This window comes from Gallinula chloropus (genome assembly GCF_964237585.1).
Source record: "Gallinula chloropus genome assembly, chromosome: 1".
In the NCBI taxonomy this organism is placed as follows: domain Eukaryota; kingdom Metazoa; phylum Chordata; class Aves; order Gruiformes; family Rallidae; genus Gallinula; species Gallinula chloropus.
In genome coordinates this window covers 107,642,808-107,659,113 of record NC_140085.1, presented here as the reverse complement: position 1 = coordinate 107,659,113, position 16,306 = coordinate 107,642,808, and the positions used below count along the sequence as shown (strand labels likewise).

General features: G+C 38.6%; 1 long non-coding RNA gene across 1 annotated transcript in view; it reads right to left on the bottom strand.

Annotated features, from left to right (window-relative positions):
- LOC311201582 overlaps positions 1-16,306 on the bottom strand; it is a 63,044-nt gene that overhangs the window by 33,930 nt on the left and 12,808 nt on the right. Inside the window, exon 2 of the long non-coding RNA XR_014617869.1 lies at positions 3,556-3,623. This is a non-coding gene — a long non-coding RNA (uncharacterized lncRNA). The remainder of the gene's footprint in view (positions 1-3,555; positions 3,624-16,306) is intronic.

Sequence of the window (16,306 nt, the reverse complement as noted above, 5' to 3'; positions counted from 1 at the left end):
TCCAAAAGCCCTGATGAGTTAGGAACATGTGTCAAAACTTCAGTCAGGGCCAAAAATGACAAGGACATTGTGAGTCAGCGTCAGGCTGACACGCTGTGTGAGGACATGGGTGCTGAGAACCCAGAGCGGGGCTAGGCTGAGTGGTACATGAATCACAACATGGTGGGAACACAGGTGGGGCTGTGGGACATTTGGGTCTGTGTTCATAACACTGAGTTATGGTACACGCACAGGGAAAGAATATCATAAACCCAAGGAAGACCAGGATTGGCTTGTGACACAGGCTGCTGCTACCTGAGCAGCGGTGTGCAATATTTTTCAGAAAGTATTATGAGGACAGGAAAAAAAATTGTTCTTTTCCCTTTAAAACAAATGTGCATCTATATAGCAACAGCAACAAAAATCAACTATATAGGATAAACTACTTCTATAAAGAAGGAATAAGGTGTTAAGCACTTGATATTTTTCTGAATTTATAAATCAAAATAAACTTTTAAAGCCTTCCTGTTAATGGAATTAAAATCATCATCAGTCTTGCCATAAGTGTCTGCAGTACATAGTCGCAGTCCATTAAGAGAACATGTTAGCATTGTTCATAACAGGATGTAAATGAAATAATCAAGTAATCAGGACTATTTCAACATCAATAAAGCCTCAGAGTGATTATTATGTACAGCCATGACACAATACCTTTTTGCATACTTTCCCTGATCAGATTAAAGTGGTGATGAATTCCTCGATGGCTCAAGTGTGCTCCAAGGAAAGCTAGAAGGTTGTACAGTTAACTCCCAGGGTGTAACTCTAAACCATACAACCTACTACCTCAACCCGGATGCACACAGCTTCCGACGGTGACCATAAAGTCTTCTTCACTTCTTCAGCCTTTCTTTGAAACGTGACAGCAACTACAGGCTTATATATTTCCCATGGGGGTAGGCTTTCATCTGCAGCCATTCCCCACTTTTCAGACAATAAGGCATATTCTTAGATAGATTATTCTACTGCGGAGGTATAATTTCTGTTCTATCCTGTTTACATATGTATAAAGATATATACAAGCCTGGTTTATGTGTATATATATACATACATATTTGATAGGAATGATGCAAGCCCAACTACGTTTATGGAAAGAAATGACCATTTGGTCATATTTTATGGCCAAAACCAAATTTGTTTTTTCTACATTTTTAAATGCAACACCATGTAATTGTATGTTTAATAAAGCCAGTAAATTACACGTCCTACCCTCCCTTATCGGAAAGCCTACAATTCCCTCATATCTCTTTGTAAGTTTTTATAAGATATTAGGCCAAAGGTGCTTAAAGCAACTGATAAAAGAAAAAAAAAAAAACAAACCACAAATCATATAAGTTTGAAGATAAGGCAATGGACAGAAGAAGCATTCCAAAAACAACATATAGTTTTGTACACTCACTTGGGCTTGTTGTCAAACACCACTGCATTGTGTGCTACGTAAAGTTTTGCCAGATCACCATACTGACACAGACCCATAGAAGCGAGCTTGTGCAGTGCGTTTCAACACAAGATCGGATCTACGGGTTTATGCCAATTGGCATCGCTGATTAACATTTTCCTTCTAAAGCGAGACACAGAAGACTTTAAACAAACAAACATATGAAGCAATGTAAGAATGAGTATTGAAGCGTAAAAATATTACCATCTATTGCAAAGAAGGCTGCTTCGAACTTAACTACATACATGGTGGATGCACCAAGCGAGCAAAGACTCGCAACTACTTTGTTTTTTGAAAAAGGAAGAAAAAACACTTTTTTTGAGATTGACCACACAACATTGGTTTGTCTTCAGTGGGAATTAAAGTCCTTTTGCATACACTTCGCCTTACCGAGGAACTCTCAACTCCCAACTACTTGCATCTGACTACCGCACACATACAGCGGGCAAGACTGGAATCCATAATTGGATGTGACATAGAAATGAACAATACAGGTTTGTCCTTTGTGTCTGAGCTCATATCATGTACTACAACCCAAAATAAAAATCACCCCACCAAATCTGAAAAGCAATGAGGCACACTGGAGTGCAGCTCCTGTGCCACATAATAAAGACCGCTTAGCTATTTCTTCATATTACAGGGCATCTAAGTACTGCTTGACAAAACCATGTTGATTAAACACCGCCTATTAATCAAAGCAAAGAAGTTCATTTGTATATTTCATTCACTAATCCTCCCGTCGATGCTATTCCCTAATAATAAGAGCGCAAGAAGAAACACAATCTTGCAAAACTTCAGGGTTAACTCTTACAACAAATACTTTCATCTTGTGACCGGCAAGCGGTATGACACAAATTATCACCCGCTGAATGTAGAGTGTCCTATGCTACAGACTGAAAACAGGGCCTTTGAGGTAATAACCAGTAATTCAGAAAGATAAGACACAAAGTTTTATAATTTACATATTCTCAATTAAAGCGCTGATAAATACTGTATCTTTAAGTATAGTACCTGACACATCAGAACAACTTAAAAAAATGTAGCCACAAATGCATATGTAAAATACAGGCATAAGAAGCAGGTATAATTTTAAAACCAGTTGCTACAGAAAGGTCTCTTGTGATTTTAGCAGGTTATTGAAATCTGTATCCGAGTAAGATTTTAATGCCTTCCTTCCACCGGCTCCCACTGAAGGCCTAATTCTGCCATCGCTACCTGGGCAAAACTCCTTTCAAGAGAATGAGTGCTGTCAACAGCAAAGTTTTTGAATCTGGGCAGCGCTTCATTTTCCTGCAGACTGCAACGTGTATTTCTAGTTCAGTAATGACAGCTGAGCATTAGTAAATTACCTTTTTTTCTTTTTTAATTTAGAGAATTGAATCATTCATGTTATGTGAACCCTTTTGCATTTTAAAAATAATATTAATTTATTTTCTACAAAATTCTGTTTTAAACTTTTCAATTTATCTAAAACTTTTCAGCATTCAGAAGGATTATTTTTAAAATTGTGTTCTGCTGACACTGAGGAGATAGAATATGTAAGACAAGCACTCAAACTAGAATAGCTATCCCAGAACAAGAAATAAGTATGCAGACCACACATGTAATTTACCAAATAGTTGTAATAAGTGTTACAAAATAGCTTCTCCCATTTTCTTTCTTCTTTTTTTTTTTTTTTGTGAACAGAAGAGATATTCCACATTTCAAAAACAATTGGTCACTGCATTACACTTATATAATAGTAAATAAATATATGTACTATAAATATATTAGTAATATAAGTACACTAGTAAATACATGTGTTTTATATATATTTACTAGGTATAACAAAAGAACAAATGATGTATCGATCTTTCAATTAATTCTAAAGCTTCATGGAAACATACAGTATAAAGGCTGCTCAAACTGCAATATTCTCAGCAGAAAGTAATCAGAAGTTTAATATATTTTGGTAAAATTACATTTGTAGGCTCTCTTAAGGAAATAAATTCTTTTAAAGCTAACCTTCAGAAGAATAGAGCTAATGTTGGTGCCATTAATTTTATTTTTTAACAACAAAATATTTAGGATCACTGTATTACCTTTGCTGAATTCTGGTATAATTAACGTCTTCAGTTTCCTTTTTCATTTTGTTTTTTTTTTTCTATCACTAAAACAAAACAAAACAAAAAAGTGAGTTAGAGATTTTGAAATATCTTTTTTACATAAAGTGTTTTCAGAACATGAAATCTGCACAAAATTGCTAATGATGCTTTTAAGATATAAATTCAACACACTGCTGATGCCCCTCTCAGGCCCATGCTGTGAACTCGCACACTTTGGCAAAGGGACAATTTCATTTAGTATTTCCTAGTCTTTTTTTAACTCCACATTTAACTCCACTCTTATTTTTATTAGGAACTGCAAAATGAAAGGAGCATGATTAACAAAGAAAAGTAGTTTTTATCATACAGTGCATGTGAGGAGGTAATTTGGTACAGAACTTCATAAAAATACTGACATAAAATCATTGGTTTGAATCAAGAAATATTTGCAAAATTTTATGGAAAAAGAACAAAAGATGCGAATCCTATCATCAGAAATAGAAATTTTAAAAGCTCTTTCAAGCTAATGCAAGCATTGGTTTCTCAACAGATGTAGTCTCTAATGGCATTTGTAATAATTCTAAAAAACTGCTAAGGAGGGCAGTATCACCATAAATCTAAAAACCACTTTCTGGTACTAAACTGGTGAATGGAGGTATATGTGTCATATACATAAGGTCTCCATTCAGCAATTTCCCAGGATTCATTGCAGAACAACAAAAATATAAGGTAGCAAAATTACCATATAATTTAGAATTTACTGTCTAATCAGTATTATATAAAAAGTGAAGCACATGTTACTGCAATTCTTTTTTGTAAAATCATGATATATTTCTAAAGCTTTAAATTAGACAAAATCTATCACCAATGTTTTGAAAAAAAATACAGTTTCTGATCCAAAAACGACCTTAAAGTTTCTAAGTACTTTCTAGGTGAGGACATCTGTATTTTTAGCATAAATTAAAAAGGCTAGGAAAATATTAAAAACAAACCCCCAAACCCCCTCAAAACATCAAAACACATAGAACACCGATTTGGCTGAGCTTTTCAAAATCTGTCAGTCAGAATGAATTTTGTTACACACTCTTCTAATTGCCTGGTAATATGTTACAACAGACAGACAAATCCTTTAAGAAAAAGGCTCTGCTAAAGCGTCATATGCTCAAAACTTACTGTAACTCTGCATGCACTTATGACAAACATTCTGAACGGATATCTTAAATACTGTTTTCAGCTATTCCTGGACAAGTGCTGTTTTACGAACATCCTAAAATAGTCACTGTTACTAGCTGCAAACCAGGCTTGCTTCATGAATGTCCCAATAATGTGCCTTTTATTCCAGTGCTTATTACACTGATTTCTTTGTAATGCATTTAGATACAAACTGCAAGAAACTCGGACATGAATTAACTCCATAACAACTTTAATATACTGGCTACGAGAGTTATCCTTTTCTACAGTTTAGCACATTTTTTTTTCCTCCTCCCCTCTTTAGAAACTGAAAGCATGAATCCCGCTATAAAAAAAGAATTTACACTCCGTAGCAACCAGATCAAAATACCCACAGCTTTCTTAGAGATAACCAAAGTTCAGACTGAATAAATGTAACATTAAGGTCTTTGCATAACTCCAGTGCTTCGCTAAGACAAAATGTGCCTCATCACTTCTTTCCATAGCCCCTCGATTTTTTGTTTACTTTCTATTTTTAGCAGTATTAGATCAAACACCCCCCAAAAAAAGTTAGTTTAAAAAAGTGTGAACAGCTGACTATGTTAAAATTAATACACAAGGACTCAGTTTCAAAACAACATGTTTAAAACGGCTTCAAAAAAGAAAAAGAGGAAAAAAAGAAAAAGAATCTATACCTGATATGAAAGGTAGCTTTCACCCAGTGCCAAATACTGCTATATGAGCAACAGTGGAAAAAAAAAAAACACAAACAAAAAAATTCAGTCCTTCTTTCTTTTTTTTTTTTTTTGGTTTTTTTACTGAAAGAATCAATCTCCTAGGCTCATTTTGTTACACTGTTTTAAGAAGCTCTAACACATCCTGATGTCTCTGTAGTGAAACATGCCAGATTTTTTTTTTTTTTTGGAAGCAGGAGAGTCACTTTTTTTTCCCCCCCCTGCACTCTTGTATGTAGGACAAACTCAGATTTGTTTCTTCTTCTTAGGGCTCCTGTTCTTTCTCGGAAGAAGACCAGGATGCCTGTCTTCTCTCTCTCTCTCTTGCTCTTCTCGGAATTCCAGGCACAAAGCACTGCGCAAAAGCTGCACCAATCCTTGCCGCAACTGCCTGCACAGGACTAGAGGTGGGGAGAGACCAGAAAATTCACCTCGCCCCTGCGCCCATTTTATAAATGGGGATTGCACAAATCTGCCGGAGCAAAGGGGTGAAAAGGCAGGGTGCCAGTTTGCTACACTATGCTGCAATGATCTCATGTTCAATGCTGTCGCCCCGTTTGCCCAGTTCAAACGCCTGTTCATTAAACAGGAGGAAGGAAAAAAAAAAAATGAAAAAAGAAAAAAAAGGAAAAACACCAGAAAAATAAAAAAAACAACTTTTCTCCTTCAGATACTCAGGAGGGCTGTTCTAAACTACATATCAGCAATAAAAAAGCACCCCAAAACCATGTAGTTTTAAAATGCAGTTATGAAGTATAAGTATTCTGCTTATATTTTCTTTCTTTCTTTTTTCTATTTGGAGATAAGAAGCAGAATTTATCAGGCGTGAAAGGGACAGCCTCCTGGTGGTGTGCCAAAAAAGCCAGAATAAAGGCAAAGTTGTGCTTCAAAGCTCAATCGCTTGCTGAGTCTGGCTAAAGTCAAGTATTAAGATCCACCATTTTCTGAGCCATGTAAGAAAAGAGGAAAAAAGTCAGAACGGGTGCTGCTTTCCAAGTCTCCGTTGGCACCATCACAAAATCTCAGCCGTAAGGTCACATGATGCTCTGCCAAATGTGGAGTGCATTCCCATAAACCATTCTGCTGATACTGCGAAGGCAGCTATTGTCTAGTTTATACCCAAAGTTCAGCCCACTCTTCATTGAATTAGCTGAAAAACGCATCACCTTTGGGGGTTGGGAGCCATGGAAACGTCTACCTGGCAGGCTGCCCACTTTTTCTGCCCATCAACCACGGATGGAATTGTGCTGCCTAATGTAATGATGACTAGGAATGTGAAGAGTCGTCCAAAGTGAATCTGATTCTTGCAAAGCCTGCTTCATTTGCACAGCAAACTCTGGCTTCTTGTCGTTAAAAAGGGGAGGGGGGAAGGGGAAAAAAAAACACCCCAAAACAAAAAAAAAGCGCCTTTCTCCTAAATGTAGCAATTAAAGGTCTAGTAAACATGCCTTGTCTGCAACTTTCCTTCATAGCATACTGAAATGTTTCCCAAAATAAAGCACTTGGTATAACACAAGTTTTGTAATTTAAAGAAAGACTCGCTTTCCCCCGAGCTCATGGGGCATCCCCCTGGACATTTCTTCACCCTAAGAAGAGGGGAAAAAAAAATCCCAACACAGCAGATCAGCAGATCTCTCGTCTCATCTTTTTACCTGTCTTCCTGATTTTATCCAGCACAAATTCTGCATGTGCGTGGCAGTGCCCACTGGTAACGCTGCGATCTCCCTCAAAGCAGTCTCCTGAGAAAGCCGGTTGTGTTTCCAGCAGCACAGCCCCCTTCGTCTGAGCCCTCTTCTCTTCACTAGCCAGGAGGACAGCTGGTCCGCAAGTTTGCGAACCAGCACATTTGAGACCAGCCAGCACCTTTCCTACCTCAAAATGAGCTTAATCTGGATTTTGAGAAAAGAGATGCGACCAAGCAGAATTCACAAAAGATGCCAGTTACTAAAGGGACTGAGTAACAGACACAGCTCTTCTGCTTCAGACCTGAAAGTTCGATTCTGCCCACCTATTGTTCTAAAGTAAAATGTCACGTAAAAAGTCACTTCCAAACGAAAATACCACGGAACCTACTGGGCAACACGTGCTCTCCCAGCACCTAAAAACCTTGTACAGAGGAATTTATCTCAGAGATCAGCGTCTTAAATAAATCAACAAAAAATCCACTCACTGTTTCAACACCATGAAGCTTAATAGCTACTGCAAAAAGAGATGTTAAAAATGTGGAAATTCCTCTGATCCTCCCATTAATAAAAACAGAGCCATGGGAGGAGCCTCTCTACCTATTAGCATCTGTACAAATGCTCCCACGAAGAGAAGGTTGCATGCTAACGAGCTTACAGCTAAAAACTGGTAAGGAAGGGCAGAGTGGGAGACAACAGGCTAGAAACCACAGCGGGAGGACAGGAAAAAAACCCATTCCCAGGGACACTGCGGGCAGTAACTCTGCAGCTCGGCTACTTTTATGTTTTGTTTTACAGTTCTTTCCAGTTTCACTTTATTTACCTGCAGGAAATTGAAGGTTCATTACCAAAGGAAGGAAGTGTGAGAACGGGGGCTTTGAAGTGGAGGAAGAGGGTTTGGGCAGCAGCGCAGCCCTTGGAGGGAGGTGCTGGGGCTGCCCACCAGCCCAAGGTCTTCAGGGGCTATCTGAACCCCTGTTTGGGACTGGGGTGGTGCAGGCAGCAGGCTGACAGCGTGTGGCACCCCCTGTCTCTCTCCTGGCACACACAAGAGGCCTGCAAGTATTGGGGAGGGGAGGCATAACTGGGAGGAGGAGAGGACACAGGGCAGCCTCTCTCTCCTGGTGATGAAGGGTGATGCTGGAGGTGCCAAGAGGAACAGGAGAAGGAGCAGCCACCATGGTCCAGCAGCAGCAAGAGGCCAGGAGGATATACTGGGTACATCAGGGGACAGAAATGACCCTGCTCTGCCTGCCTGGCCAGCACATTTGGGATCAGTCCCACTTTGGTAAAATGGTAGTTGCTGTCTGGCAGAAGAGAAACTTGCTATGGCCCCAGTAAATCTGTCCATGGTTCAGTTCCCCTCTTTTCCACACCTGGAGCATTTCAAGGGCCAGCAGCCAAAGGAAAGCCCTCCAATGCAGTGATATGGCATAACCTCTATCAAGTGGTCTTTTGGATTGAAGGGTCATATTCATGGGTTTGAATCTAGTGACCTTTTTCTTGTCCCTGTGATCTAACAATGGATGCCTAGGTGCTACCTGTAAGTGGAAATGCTGCTTGTCACTCCAGCTAATTGCCACAGCAGTCCCACGGCTTGCACCACAGGGATCACACTGACTTCCAGGGACCACAAGCACACTCTGCATGTCATTATGCCTCTACATTGGTAGATCCTCCCATGAAGATCTTTGAGATTAATTAAAATCTTTGAGATTATTAAATAATCTCTCTGAGATTATTTAAAATTTAATTCATTTCTCCAGACTCCTAAAACTCAGGAAGTCAATTCAAATATCTTTAACTAACTATTACATAGAAACAGAAACTTGAGATTCCATTTTTATCATTTCAGTAGTTTTCTTATTGATTTAATTCAACTAATCAAAACAGATCTTTATTTTTTTCCTAACAGGGCAGGTGGGACTGAAGCTCAGTTCATTCCACGTTACGTTTTACCATTAACCATAAAAATGTTTAGGCCACAATATACCAGTGTCTTCAAAGGAACCACTCACAAGGGTGCAACCTACAAACCCAGGTGCATTTTGAACCAGGGTGAAAAATAATGGTTTCATTAGAATTGAATAGAAGCCTCCAACTGAACAACAATGGATTCATATCCTGTTCGAATTTACTACTACTATTATCAGTGATGGTATGTGAAAAGGACAAGGGAACAGCCAGACTTTCAGATCTCAGAAGGGTGTTTGCCACTAATTACAAATAATAGGCAGTCTGAGCTGGGTAAATCTGAGTAGCAGCTTTTGAGGGACGACAGGCACAGAATCCTACACAGTCATTTTTATTTTCCTGTGTGGAAAAACACTTCAACATGTGGCTAACCCTCAATAACGAGTATTCACTTCATCAGTATTGAAGAAGGATGTTAAAAAGCTGTTAAAAAAAATCACTTGCATATGTGCCCGTCGACAATTAGAGACGTAGATGAATCTCAGACCTCTCTGTCTATGAACAAATACCAGGGTGACACAAAAGAAGCCAAAAAGATGATCTGCGGGAGCGCCTGGCCCTGTTCATCCGCAGCTGGAGGAGGTGGGGAGGTTGGGTGGAGGAAAGCTGTATGGGACTGACCTCTCCGCAGGAGATGAGGGCACCAGTCCTTCCTCCCCCCAGGAGGCAGGAAGGGGAAGGCAAAGAGGATTGGAAACCTGGGCTGGGCTGAGGGTTTCTGCTCACAGCCAAATATGGCTGCTGTGTCTGTGAGCAGCTCCCACAGGACCACTGGCACCTCAGCCTTCTTAGCTTAACAGGCAGTTTGCAAACTAACTGGAAGGGAAAAATCAGAGTCTTCCCTGGGCAACAGCAGCTCACAAAAGACTTGAGGGGAAAGCTGAAGAAGAATTGGAAAGAAACACAGCACCACACTCGGCGTGAAGGGAGAAAGGGAGGAAGGGAAGCTCTGCTCTTTCACGTGGTTGTTCTTGAACACAAAAAACAAAACAAGCAAGTACACCACTGTAGTTACTGCAAGGTAAAAATTGAAACCACACAAAATTAGGAGGACAGGCTAGTGCTGGATATATTACACATTTCTGGATAACTCTAACGTGCTGTATTACATGGCAGAACACTTCACAATGAAATGGTCTTGCTCTGCAGACCACACTCTCTCAAAAGCCCTGGCGTATAGAGATGACAAAAATTATTTGCAAAATGCATGCAAATGAATAGTTATCATTTGCTTGCTACTTTCAATCTTCAAATGGCACTGCTCTTTCTCCTTTTTTCTGCCTTCAGGTTAACAGCATGGAATTAAGACACTTAAGCAAGATGCTCTATGGTAAGAGCCAGAAATGTCATTCATCATAAATTCAAGTGTAATTTTCCCCTTTCTGAAATTTTCGTGAACAATCTTGTTTTAAGTTCCAGCTCCTCTAAACATTTCCCTGTGTTATCTGCAACTTATTTAACTTTTGGCCAGTTTGGCTGTACGGCTGGGTACCTGAGCTCACAACAGAAAACCTTTAAAAATAAATAGCAACAAAGCCCGAGTAGCGCACAGCCAATACTTTTGCCCACATCAGAAAAGCCTTCTTCACAACTGTTTTAAGATCAGCTATTCCCACAAGAATGCAGATATTCATAACTAGCAAAGGGTGCAGACATAATGAACTGAAACAGCTACTGAAAATTCAGATGCGCCTTTTCCAGTAAGTTTTCCACAGCATAAAGAAAACCCACATTGCAAACAGGAGCCACCCATCTGTTCTTCACAGGGCAGCGCAGTTGTGGTACAATAAGCAGCCAGAGGAGGGCTGGTGCTGAGAGGAGCCTCTTGTGAGGCCCAAGCAAAAGCCAGGCTCTATCACTGTTCCCTGTTTCTCAGAAAAACTTGAGGCTTTTAGAGGTGATCAACGAGGCACAAAAAGAAACAACACTTTCTCCACAAACAACGAGGCAGTACCTCAGACTGGTAAAATGCTGTAGCACTCTAAAATGTCAAACCAAACCTGACAATTGGAAGAACTTTGCCACAGATGTTTCCTTCGGTATACTTGTTTCAGCCCCAGTTTATTTCACCACTGTCACTCTAGAAACATTAAGTTCAGAGCAAGAGATACAAAATTCAATCCCCTCACACACACAAAGTTTTAGACATAGAAGAACATTTATTACATTCTCTTTACCTCACTTATCTCTTACAGAACTAAGTGCATATACAATTCAGAATTATCATCACCATTCATGAGATGAAGACTTATGAAGCATCTGTTTTTTCCCAAATATAAAAGCTTTTAGCACATCACTCCTCAAAAAGCCCAAGTAGCATGACTGTTAGATGTTTTTTTCTAATTCTAGAGCCAAAGGTACCAAAGATTAACTTGTTTACAGAAACAATTTACCATTACCTTATAAAGCATAGAATACATGACATGGCACACTGTATGTTGCAATGAATCATAAGTATCACCTGGATTTAGCTGATTCCTAAAGAGTTTGCACAACTTGACCACCACCTTTGAACACTAAAAGCTGAAGATAGCTTGACCTAGTTCCTGGTTACTAGAGTAGGAGGATAGCAAACACAGAGAATTAGCTAGCAAAGAAAGTAAACAACAAATAATTCATTACACATCTTCTATTTGTGATAAAGCAATATTGATTTCTTTCCCTAACAGCTCTTCAAGACAAGGACAAGTGTAGACAGATGTGAAGCCAGAAACTGCTTTATTAATTCCTGATTTAGCAGCACGCTCAGGATCTAGACCTGCCCCAGTGACTCCCATCCCAATGCTCCCCTTCAAAAACTGCTGCATTGCTTAGTTGAGTTGCATGCCTACATATAGAGAATGCCTTCACAACAGCAATCCTCTCCCAAGCAACATGAGTCTGTGATCTCACAGACGTACCTCAGTGGAAAGCGCAGAAGGCTTCCTCTTCCCTACTGTCCAGCAGCCTGTGAAGTCAGTGTTCTCCAGGGCCGCTTATTTTTCCTAGGGCTCCTTCTTGAACCTGAATACAAACTGGGAACAAAAAGGGTGCTGCAAGCGCATTCTTCCTACCATTGGTTTGTCAATCAATGATCATATTTTTTTATGTTGTTGACTGCATACCTTTCCCATACAACCCTGTATGAGCCCTGGCTCCTTGGAATTTAAAATCTTATGCAGTGGTATTTAAGAGGAGCATTTTGCTAGCTGCCTTGAGCCAAATGTTACCTTCAGTGGAACATGTGCCATGTGTCACCTATACCCTGCCCGCTATAACTGACTCCAGTCTCACATCTTAACATGACACTGGTCATGGGCAAAGATAGAACATTATTAGGAAGGAAGTTACATACATCTTTAGGTTCTTATATTCCCAAAAATCTGGACCGTAGTTTCCAGAATATCAGACTCTTTTGTTGGCAAATATATATGTACACATATCTGAACACACCCCACACATTTTGTTAATTTAATTACAAAAATACGGGGCATATGCAGGTACTTTCTGCTGGGTTATGTTCTTAGTAGGTTGAGTTCTGTTAGACAAAAAAAAAAAAAATCCCAAACCTGGACAGGTTATAACCCTGGGCTGAAAAGAAAGAACATGTGCATTAAAGCCCAATGTAAGATGTGGTTTTGATTTGGTAGACTAGAAGATCAATTAGTTCTGAAGCAAAAATGATCAAAATTGGAGAGGAAACAGTTTTCTACATCCCACTTTTCAATTTCTCTCTGGTGAGTTTTTGAATCTGAAAAATAATGTAATTCCAAAGAGCACAAACATTCCAATCTGGATTTTTAAGTACTTTTGTACTGGAGCACTTAGCAGTGATTTTTTAAAAAGAATATTCATTCTAGATTTTGACTTATTCAATATCCTTAGTACACATGGATACTCTTTCAATTTTTTTAGTCTAAATTGGCATACTTTTGTGAGAAAAACTTTAAAATAATCAACATCTTCAGATAACCTGAACAACACAGAGAGGGAGGCAGGGGAGATCAAAGGCATGGCAGCTTCTCCCAAGATTGAGCAGGCTACAAGTGATCAAAGGCAGGGGAGAGAGGACTCTGGATCTTAACTCCTGTATAATTTACAGGTTATTGAATTGTGGGGAGGAGCACTATTTATATATCAAATATAGGCTACAGGCCTGAAAAGTTATTCAAAATACAAAAAATGAACTTCAGATTGTTGAAAATGTCTAGGCAGGATCTTTCACAATGTACTTTTCTGTTATTTTTTTCCAAAAGGAAGCAGTGCTAATGCAAGTAGCTTTCTTTTCAGTGAATTTTCATTTTCTAAGAACATTTAAACAAAAAGGCACTCTACTGCTGGTTGGTGTCATCACAGACGAGATACTATGTTGTTTGGAAGCAAAAATTCACAGGAATAATGAAAAACTCATATTCTCACTAAAGCCCTATTAAATATATTCACTTGCTTTTCAGAAGATTTAAAGCACACGTAACTCAAAATCTTTATCAATTGCAGTTCCACACTATCTATGTGAAATTCATCTTGTGCAGTCACATAAGGGCATTTCTTTAGTTTTTGTCCTACACATTTTCGTAATATTCCCACGCAAAACCAGAGTTCCTTCCATGAGACCTTTCACAGGTTACCAGCACAGGGCACTAAACTCAGCACTGAGACAAGCTTTCATGCAATCTGCTGAACATATTAACTACCAGATCCTTGGTTACTATTTGTCATTATTTGTCATTATGGGAATTAAGTTCTGATCTCGAGAAATCATTTGCAATTCAAGTTTTCCTAAAAAGAAAGAACCAATGTCCCAAAGTTTTGTTCTGGAAAATCATACGAGAAAATTTTCTTAGAAAATCCTGTATAGCTTGATAGAAAATAAATACTAAACACTATGTGTACATATTTAATAAATAAATTCAGCAATGCACAGATTTAGAAATGATACATGAATTCATACGATTCATGACTTCACAGTTCATTGAATTTCATGATACTACATGTATCTGCTGCCCCAGTGAATATATATAACACAGCGAATTTCATGTTAACATCAAATTGTTTCTTGATGGTGAGACAGGAGCCACGCCACAGCTAATATCGCCGTAGTGTAACTGAAAACACACTTGAGTTTAAGGGATGGTTCTAGTTCACATTTGGCAGCCAAAGCTGCAGAGTTAGACAAAGGGTAATGCAATATAAATAAGCATTGAATGATTATTGGACAGCCAGAAATACGATGAACCATTAAATAAAAGCAGATAACTTAGCCTGTTAGTTACCGATTTGAAACTTTCCATCCCCAATGCCCAAACGGTTCAAAGCAGATTTCAAAGAACCAACAAGGATCATGTACTTAAAGGGTGTTCTTATCTTTCCCAGAAATAAGCAAAATACCTTTACTTCTTATTTCAAATTGTGAAAAAACTACTTCAGTCCTGTTTCAACATCTTCCTGAAATTCTGAACTAGTAGTAAATGTTTACATAGGCTGTATGGACTTAAGGACATTAAAGGGCTTTGCTTTAAAATTGTATAACGCCTAGTTCTTTGGGATCAAAGACAAGAATTCTGTGTTTTGTGGTTTTGGTTGTTTGTTTGGGTTTTTTTTAAATCACAGTAACAACATGTAAAGCAACCTTTGAAAAAGACTGATCCAATATGAACATAACCCTTTCTGATCAGTACTGGGTACATCCTGGCTTGATAACTGGGAGGCATTAATTATTCCAGTGGCTCAGAGGTAGTTTATCTGCAAAAATATTTTTGGTCTATGTGGAGGGAACTGCCTGGTTTGCTTTCTGGAAGGACTTGGCTGTTGAAGACAAGACAGTCCATAACACTGTCACAAGACATTTGTAATGAGGTACACTCAAAGGATAGGCAGCGTCAGGGTATGTAAGGGGATGTTTCTGAAGATATTCTCATGCCCTCTTTTTTATATTTCCCCAACTGCAACAGGAAAGTAAAGGTTACCAAGCATTTAATCTACAAATACGTTACTTTCAATTTGTTAACAGATGGTTCATTCAGCACAACTTCAGTGGACTCTATTTGATTACGTATCTGCTTCCTGAAAAGGTATTTTTCTAAAACACTATGGTAACCGATGCTTGCAGAGCATGAAACCAAGCAACCGGATTTCTGGAATGCATTTCTGGATAGCTTTTATCGAGCAGGAGAGAAGCAGAATGCAACATGTAGAAAACAGTCCCCTTCGTTAAAATGCAGTTAAGTTCTGCAAACAGAATCTAGTTCTGTCCTCAGAGGATTAGTAACAGCCATGGGATTCTGAATTTAAGAGAAATAAACTTTCACAAGAAATGCCAATTTCCTACATGAGCTTGAATATATATTAACATACACTTGAATATACACTTAATAGAATGTAATATTGTGCACAAAGTATGCAGTAACCATGTCCTTAATCCAGTATGTCCGGTGATGAACCTTTTAATTTCCATGCTCTGGGAGAGGAATGGATCTGTATAATGGCTCTAGGCCTTTATCATGCAAACTCTTACACTTGTATTCATCTTTGCTACAATCAGCCTTCTCACTGAAATTAGGGGAGCCGTCCATAACAATATAAGCAAACATACAGAACTCTGTTGAGTGTGGGAGCCTTGACAACAAAGCCACCTTGAAAACAAAGCCACCTATAGCTGATAGTGGTTTTAGTTATGCAAACATAAAATACTAACATAGTAAAACTCCAAAATTTTATTAAGGTCTTTTGGGATGATGTAAACAATAATTTATAACATTAAGATGAACCAAAACATGTGCTAGTATGTTATCATCTACCTCAGAACAGTTTCAAATAACAAAGTGACTACTTCTATATACATGTGGGATGGGAGATGTTCTAATGAATAACCTTCTTATCTCATTGGCAAAAAGATGCTTTTGCCATGAATAGTGCCTACTCATTTCCCTGAACTTCCTCCCCATCTCTCCACTCTCAACTGTCTTCAGAAGTATTAGCGATCTCTCTTGTTTGGGACATACTTGGATGTCTGTATGCCTAAGGAAGAGACTGGGATGCCCCAACAATCCAAATAAGTATTGCTTTGCTCTTAAAACATATGGTAACATCCTATAAGTGCCTAATAATGAAAAAGAAAATCAATATACTATTTTTATACATCATAAGTCATAATGTAAATTTTAATCACTAAGTATTTCTAAATCAGAGTTATCATAGGAAATCACATTT